The following is a 20,610-nucleotide window of genomic DNA, read 5'->3' as shown; positions in this document are numbered from 1 at the left end:
AGAATATGGAAGTCTATTCTCATCACCAATCTTTTTAGGCAGGTGCAAAAACTATTTAGGAACAACATAAGCATTTAAATAATCCATCACTACAGCACTACTAAGAATAGCAGGCTAGATAATGTGAGTTCTAGAAGAATATACTATTGTGGCACAAACTCTGGCAGGTCAAACTGAGACCTCTGTCCTTCGATCAGTCTAGTCAAAAATGGAAAAGCTCTTCATCAGGAGGATAGCTGTTAAATGATTATGTATTTGATCATAAAAAAGGAAAATGTAAGCCAGTCCTTTGCCTTCTATTGCTCCCTTCCATGTTCTGCAATGATAATGGCAAAATGTTGGGGGAAAGGTACCCAAACGAAAATTTTCAGACCATTTATAAATGTTAACTATTAGTACTCTAAATGTGATATCCTAATACAAAATCCAACAAGCTGATATGGTGCAGTGGAAAGAGAACTAACTAGTCAAGAGTTCAGATCTCATGTTTCCCACTTATTGTAGCACTTATTTCTTTGGGCAAGTCACTAAACTACTCTAGAACTCAGTTTTCTTACCTGTAAAATATGAGATTTTCTTACCCATAAAATGTTATAGGGATAGAGGCCTTATAAAGTCTCTTTCAGCTCTAAATCTATAATCATAAAACAACAAAGACATATGTTCTCCAAAGGTGTTTGCTCCCTATACTAATGGATTTCTAGGGAAAAAAAATGCAAAACTAAGTGGTATTTCTCACAGAGAGTCAAGTCTTTCAGATAGTCCTGTTTCTGGATGACATTATGCAGCATTCATTGCATCAAATGCAGGAATGTTTCAGAATCTTAATGAAATCCATAATTGTTAGGAATTTTAGTCTTATAGTTTACACAGGAAAAAAATCCAAGTACCCCAAAGAATGCCTACTATTCACTATTAGTTTTAAAATTTTTATTTAAGGCAACGGAGTTAAGTGACTTGCCCAAGGTCACACAGTTAGACAATTAAGTGTCTGGGGTTGAATTTGAACTCAGATCCTCCTGATTCCAGGGCTGGTGTCCTATCCATTGTGCTGCCACCTAGCTGCCCCTCCACTGTGCCACCTAGATGACTCTTAAGAATGCCTACTATTCAGACAAAAATATTAAGTTTTGTGGACAGCTCTTAGTGCTGGTTGCTCAGCTTATATCTTGGAAAGAAACTGTACTAGTTTTTTCAACAACTCTGATGGAATCTCTGAAATAAAAACACCATCACCGCCTTTTGGTAATCTACACTGGCTGGCAAATCATGGAAGAGCACAATATCTATAGAATCAAAATTAGGAGTCTCTAATAGTAAATATATGTTGGACAAAAAGAAGTCATAATCCTAAGAGTGAAGTGCCTATAAGAAGTGACTATATGTATCACTGAAGAGAGAGGTATGGCTAGGAAAGGAGGAAGATGCATTATGTTGTAAGACTACAGACTGAGAGCCTAGGCTACAATGATACCCATTTATTGAAAGAGATTTTAAAGAAGTCTTTCAGTATATTGGCCACAGCCCTTGTACACCAACTGTAGGAAGACAGGGACAAGATTCAAACAGAACGAGAACCTGTGGTCTGTGCCAGTACCTGCATCAGTAAGATGACAGATCCATTTAAGAACTAAAGGAATTCAGTATCATCATCTGGGTTCTTATTTTTACAATGAATAAACTATTCGCTCAAAAAACTATACTTTTTGAAAACATATTCAAAAGTTTTAAGGAAATAAATTTTAGAGATAACATTACTGCTTTCCCCTGATAAAGAGTTCAAAACAAAAATCATTTGCTCTTTTCTGTGCAGAGGTGGAAGATGAAAGGTGAGGAGCACTCCAACAGATTCAGCGCTGATATATTAGTTAGTTTTGCTGAACTCTTTTTCCCTCTCTTTTTTCTTTTTTAGTCTTTGTGATAAGGAATAGGTCTCTGGATAGCAGAGAAAGAAAGGACCAACATAACCATTCAAATAATCCATCACTACAGCACTACTAAGAATAGCAGGGAGATAACGTGAGTTCTAGAAGAATATACTATCGTGGCACAAACTCTGGCAGGTCAAACTGAGACTGCTCTCCTTAGATCATTCTAGTCAAAACTGGAAAAGCTCTTCATCAGGAGGATAGCTATTAAATGATTATACATTTGATCAAAAAAAGGGAAACATAAGCCAGTCCTTTGCCTTCTATTGCTCCCTTCCATGTTCTGCAATGATAATGACAAAACGTTGGGGGAAAGGTACCCAAATGAAAATTTTCAGACAATTTATAAATGTTAACTATTAGTACTCTAAATGTGATATCCCAATGCAATATGATGAAAAAAACATTTTTTTAAAAAATTGAAATGTTACTAACTAGGTATTTTTAAAAGGAAGAGGCTTGATTTTTTTTGCATAAAATGGAATAATTCCTGCATTGCTACAAATATAAAAGTCTCACAGAATAAAATATTTAATATATTTCCTTTATTTTGCATTTTATAGAAAATAAAATTGGATTCTTGGCCCCACCATCCACCTTACATATAAAATCAATTACAAAACTATAGTCACCAAGTCAGAACAGTAAGGAAAAACAGGGTCCCCAAAGAATACTGTCTACATCAACTCCTCAGTGTCTAAGAATGTAATTTCAGAAAGCAGGAAGGGAAGTTAGACTCTTAATTAATTTTAACATTTGGCAAAATTCAACACAATAAAAATTATTAAGGAGTCAATCACTAATTTTTTAAAGTTATTTATTTTTATTTGAACTTGTGAACTAAGACAAGTATTTCTATAACAGTAGAATAAAAAAAGATGATTGTACATGAAATTGGAAATCTATTATATATAACTTACCATTCCTTTTAAATATGACATATGATATAATATTTGTAACTTTCTTCTCTTCCCCCTCTCCAAACCAACTTAGAGGTGGTTACCATTAGAAATACATACATGTTTATACATATATATGTAAAATCATTCTATACATATTTCTATTTATAATTTCTCTCTCTGAATGCATATAGCATCTTCCTTCACAGATCCTTTGTTGTTAATTTGGGTATTTATAATAATCAAAATAAATTAATCACTTTGGGCATTTATGATAATTAAAAGTATTTAGTCACTGTGCCTAATAGGAATAAACTAAAATAAGCAAGATCACTAATTTAAAAAAAAGAAATAAAAAAGTTAACTTTATGGTATATTTTTAAAAATAGAAAATTTACCTAAAAGATTTACACTTTTCATGTGTAATCATCTTTTTTATTGTATTATGGAACTTTATTTTATTCCGTAAGTTAGAAATTTAAAAAAATTAGTAATGCATATAAAGTACATACAGTTAACTATATGCATACTGGTCAAAAGATCAGAGCATCCTGGAGCCTGGACTGGAAGGGACATCTGAGGTTATATACTCCAACTCTCTCATTTTGTAGACTCGAAAACTGAGGACTCAGGAAGTTAAGTATTTTGTCTGAAGTCATACTGATAGACCAGAGGTGGAATTTGAAGCTAGTTTCTCTGATCCAAAGTCAGTGCTCTTTCTATTTTGTCTTTTTTCTATGCAGTCCTAAGTAAAAGCCTGGATTTTCCTAATACCACAGGAAGAGAGAGTTTATGGAAACGCAATGTAGCTTCCCAAATCACAGGAGATAGGAGGCTCTATATTCTTGCAGAGGAGGAATGGCCTAAGGCACAGGATAGGGAATAGATGGATTAGAAAGGTGAGGCTTATTCTTCAAATCCTGTCAGTTTTTTTCATTTCACAAAAGTGGAATCCACAATAATCTCCAAGGCTTGGTAATGCCAAACACAAAGACTGGTATCACAGAAAGACAAGAGGAATATTATGTAGTCTGTGTAATGTCTAGCAGCCTCACTTTAAGGGAACATTCAGTCACTTCAGATATATCAAATGATGCTTCCTCCCCCCTTAAGATCTTTATTTATAACATCAGTTTCTTTAAAGGATACTTTAGTCAAGGGCCAGTTCAGTCATTTTCTTTTTAGTCGTTTTCAATAAAAGTAGTGAAGTCTTTTTTTTTTTAATGAACTAGGGCCAACAGATAAAGCATCAGATTTGGGGTTAAGAAGACCTAAGTTAAAAATTCTAATTCTGACACAGTATGCCACTGACCAAGATAACCAACCAGACTCAATTTCTTTATCTGTAAAATAGGCATGCTAATAAGAATAACTCCTTCAAATGAGATAATACACACAAAATGTTTTGTAAACTTCATAAACGTTAGCTATTCTATTCTATTTTCTTTTAATTGTTGGATAGACCAATCCTGCTCCCTTACATAATATGAACATGTATAGGATACCAACCACTCATTGGCATCAGTGTCACATGTACTAAAGAGAAATCTCATCACTCTTAAATATTTTTCTGAGGATTTCCACTGAGTGAGAATACAAAAAAAATGTCGTGTTTAAATGAGATTAACAAACGAAGGGCCTCTCCAATGGTTGCCTCATGGAATGGACCAAAAAGGTGGTAGTGAGGGCAATCCTTTATAAAAGAAAAGAATTCAAAATATAGTATTTTGTAAAAAACATCTTTTGGAAGATGTTTAGTGAATATATAAACTTTGAAAAATCACCCACTTTGGATTCTGTAACTTTCCTGACTTCCCCTGATTGGACTCACCAAGCCCTTGGTAAGTCACCAGTCTTTTCCACAAGAACCAGAGGGGTGAAAAGGTAAATTGCTGTTCGTGAAATCTGAAATCAGTAGTTATACACATCAGATTCCAGAGATCAGCTGGCCCTACATGAACTCCCTTTGATTGCTAAGACTTTTGCTTGAAAATCTTCAGGGAGAGCAATAAGCCATTTCACTATCTGGATAGCTTTAATTCCTAAGAATTTTTTCCTTACATTTTTTTTTCCCCTCCAGACAAAACATGCCTAGTTCATTCAAATGAGTCTTTTATGATATGATCTTGAGAGCCCTCATATCATAGATTAGTTTCTTGTTCAGATCGTCAATGAACTTCAGAAAGCATGGCTTCTAAAATTAGAGACAAGGTTCCAGATTTGGTCTAGTCATGGTGAGAGTCATCTTTCTCTTTCTGGATACTTAAGTATTTTTTAATACTTAATAATAATGAGTTGCCATGTTATGGTGTTTTGATGTTTTAATTTTTATCTTAACAAATATTCTTCCACATCCAGCCACATCTCCCATATCCTATACTTGGAAATTGATAATTGAAAGCAAGTGTAGAAATGTACATTGAAAGTTATAAAATTAGCCTATAATTCTTGCCTGTCAAGACCTTTTTTAAATATAGTTAGCATTCAGTTAGTGTGCTATCAATCCCAATTTGATATCATCTGAGAATTTTTACAAGTATGCTATCTATCATTTCATTTTGTTCACTTTTTATATTTAAAATGTTTTATTGAAATATTTTGATTTTATTTGGAACATTTCCATGACTCCTACCCTTGAAAGGTCTGTTTTAACAAATTAAAATGACTAAGGAAAATTAGTGATATAATGAATGACCTTATCTGAAAGTATATACACATTGCACACCTGTAGTTTCCCCCCAACCCCAACCTCTCTATTTTTAAACTTTTCTTAAAAATAAATAAATAAATAAAAGAGGGGCAGCTAGGTGGTACAAAGGATAGAGCACTGACCCCAGAGTCAGAAGAACCTAAGTTCTCAGATATTTACTAGCTGTGTGTTCCCTAATAACTTTCCTGATTACTTCCCCCCCCAAAAAAATAAAGATTAAAGGAAATACATTTTTCTCTCCCTCCTACTCTCATCATTAAAAAGAAAAATAAATTATTTGAAACAAATATGTATGGTTAAGCAAAACAAATCCCCCTCACTGGCTAGTTCAAAAACATGTCTGAAATCTAATACGTATCACCTCTCTGTCAGGAGGTAAGAATGTATTTCATCATCAGTCCTCTGAAATCATAGATCATCACTGCATCAATCAGTTTTTTAAAGCTTTCAAAGATGCTAGTCTATACTTTTGATGTTATTGCATAAATTGTTTATTAAATTCAATAAACATTTCTTAAGCATCTATTTGTGGAAAGTACTATGATAAATGCTGCTATACAAATAAGAAAAAGATAGAACCCACACCTCCAGGAAGTTTATAATCTTATGGGAGAAGAAAATAAATAAAAGGAATCTGGAAAACAGATGTGGAACACTCCACATAGGAGCATTTTGTTCTGTGTAGTTGAAACCACCAAGCAGAGCTACAGAGGGAAAGTGAAATGAGCTGCAAAAATTTGGGTTTTGACAAAGGAAAAATTTGAATAGAGTTTGAATACTTTTCCCTTCAACCCTCCAGGTTAATTTCATTCTTCATCAGCTTCCAAAATTTTTTAAAATAGTTCATTTTTATAAATTGACATTTAGAGTAAATTGTCCTTCTGAATCTATTTACTTTATATAAGTTAATACAATTCCTGCCATGGTTCACTGAAATTATTTCCTCACTTTTTATTTTTTGCAGCACAAGAATATTCCTTTATATTCTTATACCATAATTCATTCAGTCTTTCCTCAAAGGATGAACAATATCCCTTTAGTTTCCAGGATATGTTTCTGTTGTTCTACCTTGTTTTTGCCAGCACAAAAGAGTTCTTATAAGTATTTTTGTACTCCTAGGACCTTTTACTATTTCTTTCATCTTTTCTGGATATAGACCTATATAAATCAAAGGGCATGCACTATTTAATATCTTTACATATATAATTCCAAAATGCTTAACAAAATGATTGTTCCAATTTACAGCTCAACCAAAAATTCATCAATAACTCTTTTCTCATAGATCCTCCAACATTTGTTATTTTTCTTTTCTTAATAACTTTCACTAATCTGATGAATGTATTATTCCAGATTTGCTTCAATTTGCATAATGATTTGGATCTTCCCCCCCTTATGGTTACATGTAACCTGAATTTCTTCATTTAAGAACTGTTTTTTTTTCATATTTATAGACATCAGACCCATTTTAAGACTCATATAGAATGGGAAATGGCTCTTGGTCTTTTATACAGTAATCTATTCCTTATATATCTAAGAAATGAGACTTATATAAGGAAACTTGCTGCAATGTTTTTTCCCAGTCGTTTACCTTTTAACCACAACATTATTGGTTTTGTGCACAAACTTTGAAATGCTATATAACCAAAAATTATTTATTTTATCTTATGTAATCATCTCTATCCCTTGTTTGGTCAGGAATGTTTCTTCAACCATAGGTCTGGGGAGGTTCCAATTAATGCAAACAATGAATCCCATAAAGTGGTAGCATTATTTGAATCTGCAATATTCCAAATTAAAATTACGTGTAAATATGCTAATTAGCATGATGAAATATACAAATAAAATTTATTCTTAGGGTTTTTTGCAAGGCAATGGGGTAAGTGGCTTGCCCAAGGCCACACAGCTAGGTAATTATTAAGTGTCTGAGGCCAGATTTGAACCCCTGACTCCAGGGCCGGTACTCTGTCCACTGCATCACCTAGCTGCCCCTCAAATAAAATATTTTAAAAGAAAATTTTATTCATTTATTAGTGTTATAACAGTCAAGGATAAGAAAAAGAGATGTATTTTTTCTGATTCAAGTAAATTACAAAGTAATAGAGTAATTAGAGGAAGCTATAGTAGTTACACAAAGTTATCAAATGCAAAAAAAATAAAAAACAATGTCATACCTAAAAATAAGTCTATACTGAACATATAAAAAACATTGCAATTATCATTTAAAATATTTTACTAGCATAAATTGAATTATCTTCTCTTTCTTTAAATCTTCATGCATATGCTAGTAGGATTTTATCCAGTGAATTTGCATGCTCACTTTCTCATCCAATGGACCAACTATACCTGTATGATCTGGGAAAGTATGTTAAATTGATAATTCTTTAAATGAAATATTGTTGCCTTAGCAATATTTTTCAATTACTGAACTAAAATAACTTGAAAAGCCAATCTTTGAAAACAACTTCAGTGACCCATGATTCCTTATTTAACTGTCAAAGAACTGGAAAAGAGTATTGACTATAGCCTCTCAGAATACAATGATTTTGAAACCAATAAACAAGGACTGGTTTGAATTTAAAATCCCTTTCTCCATTACCTTCAAATAAAAGTTGAGCTGATCTTTAGTCACTTTAAATCCAAGTTAAATTTTTTTGTTAGAAATGTAAGATTTAGAAGGGTTTTTTTTAAAAGAATAAATCTGTTTCATCCACAATGACGATATATTGATCAGTGTATCCATCTTGCATTATTGTCTTCAAAATAGGATATCTGGAAGCCAGGTCCTCATTTGCACTGGTCACCTCTTTTGAAATTTAAACATCACCTACCTGTACTCAATTCATTTCTATTTTCTTTCACTGCTTTGTATAAAATTAAAGTTTTATCTAAATGACTATTCTAAGAGAAATTAATCTTATTAAAACTGTCAGATAGTTAAAAGATGCTCTATTTAAATCATCGTAACACTTCTATAGCATGTAGTTATTACAAAATACAAAAACACTGATGAGCAAAATACCAAAAACACTATCCTTTCATTTTATTTCACCTGAATGCTTTATTACATTTTGTCCTATAGATTAAAGCATTCTATCATCTATCCAATTTTAGTTATTATAACTGTTTTTGTCATTAACTTACATTTTTTTCTAATGAAACAAGCAGCCACTTTTTCACACTGACAGTGTTGTCTTCTGAATTACTCTTTCTTTGTCCATTTTGTTAAAGACCCATTAAAAAATTAGTACAATTTTTAGTGATATCGTACTCAGCAATACCTTGCAACCACACACATAAGAATAGTTAAGTGGAGACAAACTACTTAGTAACATCTTAAACTCTTCAATTAGCTTGAATGCACTATATTAAATGAATTTGGGTTCATAATAAAAACAACCTGGTGTCATTTTATAATTTTCACTAAGCTGAATTTTACGTTATTTGAGCTCACATTAATCAAAACTAGCTATAATTTTTCCATGTTTCTCTAATTTATGAGGTTTTATAAATGAGCTAAAAATCCATTTGGAGCTGATGTTGGTACATTTTTTGAGGTGTCATTCTAAACCCAATTTCTTCTACATTACTATCCAATTTTTCAAAGAAGTTTTTTCAAACAGTAAGTCCTTATCCCAGTTGCTCAACTCTTTAAATTTATCAAATATTTGGGCACTAGATTAATATACTTCTAAATATTGTATACTCAATCTCTTTGACAGCTAGATCTCTATTTTTTTAGTAGGCACTAAATTGTTTTTACTTATTTGTAGTATAGTTTAATATCTGGCATTGCTAGATTTCCTTCATTCCTACTTTTTCTCATTATTCTTCCTGAGAATCTTAATTTTTTTGTCTCTATAAGACTTGGGTGTTTTTTTTAAGGCCTATAATGTAATCTTTTGAAAACTTGATTATTACAATGAATAAATTCATTAATTTAGGTAGTATTGTTATATACTAATATCTTGACCTACCCATAAGCAATCACTATTTTTCCAATTATTTAGGTCTATATTTTAGTACACCGGCAACTAGGTGGCATAGTGGATAAAATACTGGGCTTGGAGTCAAGAAGACTCCTTATGAGCAAGTCATAACTGGGTAAGTCATTTAATCCTGATTGCCTCAGACAGTCATTTGACAAATGAGCTTTGAGAGTAAAAGGCAAGTATCTTTGCCAAGAAAACCACAATGGGGTCACAAAGAGTTAGCCATGACAAACAACTACACAACAAATTATTTCTGTATGTAGTGTTTTTATAATTATATTCATAGGGTTTTTGTACATATCTTGATATAGACTATGAAGATTTTATATAAATGTATTTCATATATTCAATAAATTAAAATGTTATGTACAACATACTATATCATATAATTTTACAAAATACATATGTGTTAGTTATTTTATTTGTTCATTTTGGGGGGGGGAAGGCAAATGCAATTGAGTGACTTACCCAAGGTCATACAGCTAGGAAATGAAGTGTCTCAGACTGGACTTGAACTCAGGTCCTCCTGAATCCAGGGCCAATGCTCTATCCACTGCACCACCACCTAGTCATCCCAATTAATTATTTTAAATTTAATTTTAATCTTCAATATCTTCCTCCTAATTTTTGTTATTATATAGAAATGTTAATGATTGATATGGTTTAGTTTGGATTCTAAAAGTTTGCTGAATATACTAATTCTTTCATTTTTCAGTTGACTTTTCTTTTTTTAATTTTTTGCAAGGCAAGTGGGGTTAAGTGACTTGCCCAAAGCCACACAGCTAGGTCATTATTAAGTGTCTGAGACCGGATTTGAACCCAGGTACTACTGATTCCAAGGCCAGTGCTTTATCCACTACACCACCTAGCCGCCCCTTCAGGTGACTCTTTTTTTCTTGTTTTTATTTATTCTTTTTTGTACAAATACTTTTTTTAAATACATTAATAAAATATTCTTGTTTAAGAGTAAACAGAATACCCCCCAAAAAAATACAGTCTCAATTGAGCGATAAAGGGGAGAGAAAAAAATTAAAACTTAAAAAAATAATAGTAATAATTGTAGGTATGTCCAGGTAGCACAATGGATGGAGCCCCAGCCCTGGAGCCAGGAGCACGTAAGCCCAAATCCGGCCCCATGCACCCAACAATCACCCAACTGTGTGACATGCAAGCCACCCCAACCCCACTGCCCTGCAAAAACCGAAAGAAAAAAAAGAGACCCAAAATAAAATAAAATAGTAATAATAGTAGGGGTGGCAGGGTGGTGGACACAGCATTGGCCCTTGAGCCAGGAGCACCCAGGTCCAAATCCGGCCTCAGACACCCAACGATCACCCTGCTATGCGGCTCCAGGCAGGCCACACAGCCCCATTTGCCCTGCACCCCCCCCATAATAATAATAATAAAATGTGCTTCAGTCTTTGTTCCAACACCAAGAACTCTGCCCTGGGTGGATCACATTCTTTATGGTAAGTCCATCGCAAAAGTTACTTACATATTTTTCCACCATTGCCATTGCTGGTCACAACTCCCTCCTTTTGTATTTCTCCACTACCATTTACTATATTTTCTCTGTCCTTTCACTCTGACTCTGCTGTAGGGTCGCTGAGTGGTGCAGCAGACAGATCCCTGGTCCTGGGGCCAAGAAGCCCTGAGCCCCCACACCACCCCTTAGGCCCAGAATCCACCTAGCCCTATGGTCCCGGACAGGCCACCCAATCCCAGCCCCTTGCAAGAAGTAAAAAGTAAAAAGTAACATGTGTTATATCTGACCACTCTCCCCCCATGGTCCATCCTCTCCTCCTTCATTCACATCCCCACCCCTTCCCCTGTCCCCCCTTTCTTACTCCAGATGTCTATACCCCATTGAGTATATTTGCTGTTTCCTCTCCTAGACATCTCTGATGAGAGCAAAGTTTCCCTCATTCCCCCTTGCCTCCCCCCATCCATATCATTGCAATAGCTCATTGTAATAAAGAAAAAACTTATTATATGAGATATCTTGGCCTATTCCCCCTCTCCTTTTTCTTTCTCCCATTACATTTTGCTTTTTTTCTATTGACTCCACTTTTACACCATGTTTTATCTTCAAATTCAGCTTTCTCCTGTGCTTCAACTACAAAAGCTCCCTCTACTTGCTCTATTAACTGAGAAGGTTCATATGAGTATTATCAGTATCATTTTTCTATGCAGGAATACATGCAGTTCATCATTAAGTCCCTCATATTTCCCCCCTCTCCTCCAATCTCCATGCTTCACCTGAGTCCTGTATCTGAAGATCAAACCTTCTGTTCAGCTCTGGCCATTCCAAAAGGAACATTTGAAATTCCCCTGGTTCGTTGAAAGTCCATCTTTTTCCCTGGAAGAGGACATTCAGCCTTGCTGGGTAGTTCATTCTTGGCTGCATTCTAAGCTCTCTTGCCTTCTGGTATACTGTATTCCAAGCCCTACGAGCTTCCAATGTAGATGCTGCTAAGTCCTGAGTGATCCTGACTGCAGCTCCATGATATTTGAACTGTGTCCTTCTGGCTGCTTGTAATCTTTTCTCTTTGACTTGGGAGTTCTGGAACTTGGCTATAATATTCCTGGGGGTTGGTTTTTTGGGATCTCTTTCTTGGGGGGGATTGGTGGATTCTCTCCATTTCTATTTTGCCCTGTGCTTCTAGAATATCAGGGCAATTTTCCGGTAGTAATTCTTTGAGGCTCTTTTCCTGATCATGACTTGCAGGTATTCCAATAATTTTAAAATTGTCTTTCCTAAGTCTGTTTTCCATATCAGTTGTTTTTTCAACTAGATGTTTCACATTTTTCTTCTAATTTTTCATTTTTTTTTTTGGTTTTGAAGTAACGAATCCCGGTTTCTCGTAAATTCATCAATCTCCCTGAGTTCCATTCTTTGTCTGAAGGATTTGTTCTCCTCAGAGTTTTCTTATCTCTTTTTCCATCTGGTCAATTTTGCTTTTTAAAGCATTCTTCTCCTCAATAACTTTTTGAACTGTTTTATCCATTTGACCTAAGCTGGTTTTTAGCATGCTATTTTCTTCAGCATTTTTTTTTGGATTTCCCTGACTAAGCTGCTGACTTCATTTTCATGCTTTTTCTGCATCTCTCTCCTTTCTTTTCCCAGTTTTTCTTCTAACTCCCTCATTTGATTTTCAAAGTCGTTTTTGAGCTCTGTCATAGCCTGAGCCCAATTTCTGTTTTTCTTGGAGTCTTTAGATGCAGGAGCTTGTGCTTCCTCATCTTCAGACTGAGTATTTTGATCCTTCTTGGGGTCATATGCAAAATATTTCTTAATGGTCTCCCTCTTGTTTCTCTGCTTGCTCATTTTCCCAGCCTAAGCCTGTTTTTTTGGGGGGGTGCTTCCTGAGCTTTTGGGACACTCCCACAAGGGTCTCAAGAGTGTGAGGCTCTGTCCTCCCTCCTGGTCTGTGAATGACCATAAGTGCCCCCCTCTGCCAGGGGGCTGAGGTGGGGGGCCCTGCTGTTTTATGGGGGGGCCTAGACTGCAATCAGGATCTGAATGTAGTCAGAAGCCCAGAGTCCTGTTCCAGAGGCAGAGGACCGAGCTCCCAGTTTCTCTTCACTCCCCTCCCTCAGCTCAATGGGCTCATGCCCTGGGGGCTCCTGCTTACTGGCTCAGCCTGCTTCTGTTTCTGGCTCTGGGCTGCAGAAAGACCAAGCTGCTCCCTGTGTGCCCCGAGGGCTGGGCTCCACGTGCTCGCTCTGGCAGAGGTCCCCCGCTGTTCCCCCGCTTTGTGCTGGTGCTCCCTGGGGTGCAGCTCAGGAGACTCCCCCACTGCTGTGAGCCAGGCTCCCAGCGCCCTGGGGCTGCCTCCGGGAAACTGAAGTTCTTTCTCTCTGGCAGGCCACCCCTCTGGCAGGCCGCCCCTCCGACCCCGGGTTGCAGAGCCTTTCTGCTCTTTTCCAGGTTGCCTTGAGAAGGAGAACTCCCTCACTAGGTACCTTTGTGGGTTCTGTCTCTCAAAAGTTTAATTAGAGTCCTTAGTATTGAAGTTTTATGAGAGAGCTTCTAAGAGCTGCTGCTCTCTTGTCACCATCTTGGCTCTACCCCTTCCTTCAGTTGACTCTTTATGGAAACCATAACATCTTCTCCAAAAAGGGATTATTTTGCTGCTTCCTTTTATTCTCTCAATTTTTTCCTCATATTTCATGGCTATACTAGGCATTTCTAGTATTGTATTGTGTCAAATAGAAATGATAGCAAGGGGAATCATTGTTTAATCATGATTTTACCAGAAAGATTTATAGTTTTTACATATAGTTGTTAATATTTTTATTTAACATATTTGCAATGATGCTCATATAATTTCTGAGTCACTAATAAAATACTTTAAACAGATTAGGACTAAGGAAAATCCCTGAGGCTCTCTACTGGAGATTTCTCTGCAATTCAAGATGGATCCATTAATGACAACTGTTGAGATATAGTCATGCTGCCTGTTCAGAATCTATCCAACTATGTTCAAATAGGGCAATCACAATTTCAGATCTGTAAATTGCCATACATATGACTTCTCTTGTCTTCCTGGAGCTCAACACGGTATCTGGTTAATAATAAGTGCTTAATAAATGCTTGTTGACTGAAAGCATGACTTTCATATAACAACCCAAATTTTGAAAAGAGCAAACAAAAGGGAAGCTGTGTGGTAGAGTAGAATGCACTTTGGATTGAGAATCACTAGACCTTCTTGGAATCCAATTGGATTCCATTACCTATGTGCCTCCCTGGACCTGTTTTATCATTATAAAATGAAGGGGGTAGTACTATATGCCTGGTCTATATTTATGATTCTATGAAAAGGTATGAAAATTGTGAAAAAAAGAAAAGAACTTTCTCTAAAAGTTCAAGAGAATTAGTAACAGGAATTAGATGAGGCTTTGATATAATCATTATGATAGATTCATCTAACCTCAAAGTTGATTCTGTTTTAGCAAGATATTTTCATGAAAACATTATAATTAATGAGAAAGTTCTTGTGCTTTGCATCACTTTGCAAGTGACACAAATGATTAATTAAAGGATTATGTTTTCCCTGCCCTGAACCTCAGCTGACTTATCAATAAAAGTAATGACGTGTAATTAAATGAAAGCTGCTCCAAGGTCTAAAAGATATAGGTTTCTGTTTCCAGGAAATGCAGAAGGATGCATGCATGACAAAGATGCATGACAAATGAATTAATAACCTGTCTGATATTCCTGCACTTCATGGGGAAGGAGGGAATGTTTATTTTTTTTAACAGTCAAATTTTAAAAATTTATTTACGATAATGGTGGCAATGAAATGATTTTGTGATTTTAACAGAAGTAGGCCACACAAGACTACAAGATTGATGCCTATGTTTGAAAGAATGCCTATGATGTTTTAATATATATATATATATATGCACACACACACATATATATATGCACACACACACACACACACACTCACATATATGCCTTTTGTAAAATTTTACTTTGCTACTCTTGTTGGTAAGTATTGGACTTTAATCATATTAGTACTACTCCAAATCTGAAATCTATTAAGTGTTTACTGAATGCAAAGAAGTGTGTTCGGTTCTAGAAACAGAAAAGATAAAAACCAAAATCCTTTATCTTCAGTGAGCTTACTTTTTTTTTGAAGAAAATAACATAGATACATATATATGTGTATATATACACACACATATAAATACATATGTATTATACAATAGAAGTAAAATGGAACAGATTAGACAAAGGAGAATCAGAAACAATAAATCCAGTGTTTAGTAAACTGGAAAATATATAAAACACTTAAAAAAGTATTCTCTAGGGACAGCTAGGTGGCACAGTGGATATAGCACCAGCCCCGGAGTCAGGAGGACCTGAGTTCAAATCTGACCTAAAACACTCAATAATTATCTAGCTTGTGTTCTTGGGCAAGTCATTTAACCACAATGCCTTGCAAAGAACAAACAAACAAAATTCTCCATTTAATAAAAACTGATAGAAAAACTGAAAAGTGGTCTGGAAGAAATTCTGCTTAGACCAACATCTTACATCATATTCTACAAAAAAAGTAAAAATTGATATGTGACTGTATCTTAAAGATCATACCATAAAAAAATTGAAAGAGATCATATCCCTTCCACAGTACTGGGCTGCATATGTGTTCTTAACAAGGAATAGGGGCAAACTAGAAGAGATAAAAATGGTAAGATCTTATTAAATACTGCTAAAATGTTTCCACATTAAAAATAATACATCTATATTTACAGGTCTATATATTTCTTTATCTTAATAGTTATATTTAGCACAAAAGTTATTCCCAAGAGATAAGTGGTAAAAGAACATAAACAGCTCTCAAAAAAACTTCAAGCTACTAATCATTTGAAAGTGTGACAAATTACTGCTAATAATAGAAATGCAAATCAAAATAACCCTTAAATTTTATCTCATACCAAGAAAATTTTAAAACGTGACAAAAGATGAGCACTGTCAATGTTGGAAATATTGTGGTAACACAAGCACACTAGTGAATTTTTGGTAGTACTGTGAATCTGTAAATCTATTTTGAAAAGCAATTTGGAATTACACAAAATGTCCATACCTTTTTATTCAGATGGTACAATACTAGGTTTTTGCCTCAAGGATTTCATTGATTAAAAAATGTTTACTGCAAGACTTTTTGTAGTGGCAAATAATTGGAAGCAAAGCAAAATCCCACATATTGGGGAATGATTAAACAAATTGTGGTACTTGAGTATAATAGGATGTTACAATGCTATAAGAAATAATTAAAAGATGAAGATAGAGAAACATGGAAATATTTACTAAATCTTATATATAAGGTGAAGCTAACAGAGTCAAAAATAAAACAATCTATCATGATTACATCAAATCAAACATTGTTTGCATTCAAAAGTAAATGCTGTAAAATTACAAAGAACAGAAAAATAGAAGAGAAAGTGAAGGACCATGGATGTTGGTAAAAGAGGCAATTCTTTGCCTCATTTCTTATCTAACCTAATCACTGAATGGGTTTTGCCTCAGAAAAACTGAGACCTGGGAAAGACCTTAGATTATAAAGGCCAAGGTCTCCCACTACATCTGGGGCCATCTCCAGTTTCTGTTTATAACTTGTCACTCAACTCAGATGACTCCAGAGGAGAAAGTGAGGCTAGGAAACTGCACAGCTAAGTCCTACTTAAATCCAATTCACATGCAAGTCATGACATCACCTTCCTGATGTCGGGGTCTTTTTTGGACAAAGAATAAAAACAATTTTTTGATATATTGATTAGTTTTGCTTATCTGTTTTTTCTCTTTATTTTTATTGTTGGTTATATGTTGTAGGAACAAGAGAAAGAAATTAAAGGAAATAAAATGTAGTTTAAGGAAGTAGAACATTAACTTCAGGGCATGAATTCAGGAAATGTTTCAAGTAGAAAATAACTGAGTCTTAAAAGAAGTAAGTCATTCTTTTAGGCAGAAGTGAGTGCCTTCTGGTATGAGAGACATGAAGTGGAAAGAAATAGAGAAGGGAGATGGAGCAGCCTGACTGAGAAATAGAAGACCAATCTGGCTATAGTAGGGGAAGGAGAATGATATATAACAAAGCTGGAAAGACAGGATGAGACTAAATTTTAAGAGTTTTAAAAGCTAGACAGAAGAATATAAAAACCTCCTTTATCATTTTAAGGCAGGAGCTCTACTAAGTACTGCACATATAAATATAAACAATAAGAAAGCCAGTTTCTATCCTCAAGGAGTTCACATTCTCATCAGGGAAGAAAACCCAGTGGTTTTCTGAAGAATCCCAATAACATCACAAAACAAGGGAGGTCTGGCCTTGCCTGCAAACTGGATTAAAGTGAAGTAGAGCTATACGAGTCGTCAGCCTCACCCTCTCCTCTTAAGTCCAGGGGCAAGACACAAGTCAGGATGACTGGCGAGTGCCCAGAATGCAGAGGATGACCTTGGCGTCTTCCATGGTTGACCAAGCTCCACAAGGCTTGCTTCAAGTCACTTTCATGGTCTTTGGAACAAATTGTATGCAAAATCCAGAAAACTGCAAGTAGGATAGGGAAGCAACAGGAAGCCATCTGGAGTGGCCAGACCTGAGTGGAAAGAAAACCACTTTGGCAATTGTGTGGGGAATGGATTGGAGTGGGAATAGACCCAAGGCAGGGCAGTCAATAGTAGGCCATTGCAACAGTTCATTTCTTCCAAAACTTTACATCAACATCCATTCTTTCTTTCTTTTAAACCCTACAAACTGAATCTAGCCATGTACTGTATTTCATTTTTTTTGTCCTTTTAGTACATCAGGGTACTGCTGTATTATTATCCCTCATTCTCACCACATAATGAGATCACTGCTTTTTCTGTTCAAATATGACCTATGTCTTTTATGTTCTTCTTATGCACGATTGTTACAGATAGCATTTGAGTAACTTACTATCTGTACCTTTCCTTGTGTTTATGTGAGCCTGATGTCAAGGATAGGTGGTATCACAGTCTTTGCTCTTCTCTTCACATTCATTCATAGACTTGATCTTTAATGGGTTCAACTATCATACTTGTGATAGAGAAGGGTTCAAGTAGTGAGGACTTGGCTGATATTTTGGCCAGCACAGCAAAACACTTACTGGTACCTCTTACAAGTCATTCATGTGGAATGCAAAATAAACCCAGAAAAGTTCTATTGAACAAAATCAAAATTCAGAAAGGAATAAAAGAGAAGTTCCAATCAAATTAACTACAAAATATGTAAAAATATCTAGAAGTTAATCCATCAATGCACACTCAAGACCTGTATTGATATAATTATAAAATGCTATCTAAACAAATAAAGGATAACTTAAACTGGAAGTATATTAAGCTTTCATGACTGGACTGTGTCAATATAATACCAATGATGATACTATCTAAATTAATATAAGATTGTGTTCTTTGTCGATTAAATTATCAGGGTTAATACTTTACAGAGTTAGCCAAAATGAAAATTTATTTAAAAAAAAACAAAAAAATAGAGTAAGGGAAATATTTTTTAAAAGGAATGAAAAGAGAATAGCACTTCCTTATTATAAAGCAACAATCACCAAAATTATTTGATATGAGTTTAAAAATAGAAAAGTAGATCAGTGGAACAAATTAAAGAAGAATTGAAATAATTAAACTCAATAAGCCATCATAACAAATATGAAAATGTAAATTACCGAGGAATGAACTCCTTACTTAGAAAGAATTACTTAAAAAAACCAGGAAAGCATAAATTAGATTTACAATTAACATGATTCCATACAGCATAATAAATTCAAACAAATTTTCAGAACATTAATACTCATCTAATAAAACATTTTGAAGAAAAGCTGTTAAGGCACATGTTATTGCTATGGGAAAAGAGTGAATTCCTAGCCAAATAAAGATGCCTATCATATTTTTAAATGCCACGGACAAGGTGGAATATGTCCAGAGTTGAACTGCTAAGATGACAAGGGAACTCAAAAGTATTCCAAGTATTAAAACATTGAAATAACCAAGAATGTTCAATCTGGCAAAGATATAAGGAGAAATAGGGAGAGAAAATTATTAGAGGGACTGATAAATACAAAGGAAACTAGCCTGTAAATTAAAACTGTCCAAAACTGGAAAAAGCTACCTTGAGTTACTCCTCAAAGGCAGAAGAACAGTGACTTGTCAAGAGGGGGTTCCTGTGCCCCTCTCGAGAAGGTGCAGGTTGAACTATGAGATTAGAGTAAATAATCTCTAAGATAACCTTCTAACTATTTATGATCCAGTGTCATTTGAACTTGAACTCAACAGTGATGTGATTTTATTCTATCAATTGTTTGTGATATAGGCAGTGTAGATATAATAATCTTCATTTTTGAGCTGAGACTCTGTCCAATCTCATAAAAACAGTGAATAGTAGAGGCAGTTTTTAATAGAATCTTGGAAAGTCAGAGCAGAAAGTGATCTTAGAGATCATTTAATCTAACCCCTCCTTCATTTTACAGATAAGGAAACTGAGACTCAGAGAAGGGAAGTGATTTTGTTAATGACACACAACTATTGCTTATCTTAAGATCTGAAATCATATCTCCTACCTCAGATTACAATGTTGTTTTTCTATTTATCAAAAGCTCAAATATTCCAAAACCAGATTTTCTAATTCCACATGCAATGTTCTTTATATCACTTTCATGATGATATATTAATATGTATATATCTACATTTTTATATACTTATATATAAGGAGGGGAAAGAGAAGAGAAAGACACTAGAGATTAAATGCTGGCTAAAGACATTTAGAAATTGAAATATTAATAAATTTTCTCTTGCCTTATATACCTCATTTCCTTAAAAGGCATGTAATTAATTTTCATAGCTTATAGTAAAACAGAAATAGTCAGTTTTATTATTATTAGACTGAGTCTTTAATAACTTAAAGTAAAAAAAAAACTTGCTACAAAATTTCATAAGTCCTGAAAATCTGATAATTACAAGATTGCTTTAAGTCAGTTTAAGTTACTACATATATCTACTGTTATTTTAATGCCATTTATGAGTTAAAAATTTTTCTTTGGGGGGATATAAAATGAGATATGAAAGTTAAGTCACAAGAAACTGTCTTCAGTAAGGTTTTCTTTCAAAAATTATTAAAGCCAAGGAACATTTTATCCACAAGATGGCACCCATGTTTAAATCTAAGAAGACTTCTAAATTACTTCCAGCACCTGAAATCTTAAGGAAATTGCTAACCCATGCTATCTCAGGTCATACAAATCAATCAAAAAGAATTTATTAAGTATCTATTGTGTGTCAATCACTGTGCTTGGTGCTTATGATACAAAGATAAAAATGCAACAAATCCTTCCCTTTTGGAGCTTTCATAATATAGTTAGTAGTTAAGTTCTAACTAATGAAGAATTTGGTTATAAGATGCTCATGAGCAGGTAAAAATACTCTAACAGAATAGATAAGTCTAGCAAATAAAGAGAACTTCTGTCAAGTAAATCCTATTTTAACAGTGTCACCATAAAAAAGAACACATATTTGTAGTGTGGGGGATAGGGGGAGTTGAAGGGAGGTA

At 34.6% G+C, this 20,610-nt stretch overlaps 1 protein-coding gene across 5 annotated transcripts in view; it reads right to left on the bottom strand.

Annotated features, from left to right (window-relative positions):
- Nucleotides 1-20,610, bottom strand: part of KLHL32 (kelch like family member 32) — a 307,584-nt gene that overhangs the window by 119,194 nt on the left and 167,780 nt on the right. The gene's annotated exons all lie outside the window — the stretch shown is intronic.

This window comes from Macrotis lagotis, chromosome 5 (genome assembly GCF_037893015.1).
Source record: "Macrotis lagotis isolate mMagLag1 chromosome 5, bilby.v1.9.chrom.fasta, whole genome shotgun sequence".
Classification (NCBI taxonomy): Eukaryota; Metazoa; Chordata; class Mammalia; order Peramelemorphia; family Peramelidae; genus Macrotis; species Macrotis lagotis.
The sequence above is the reverse complement of the archived record's forward strand: the minus strand, read 5'-3'. Positions and strand labels throughout refer to the sequence as shown.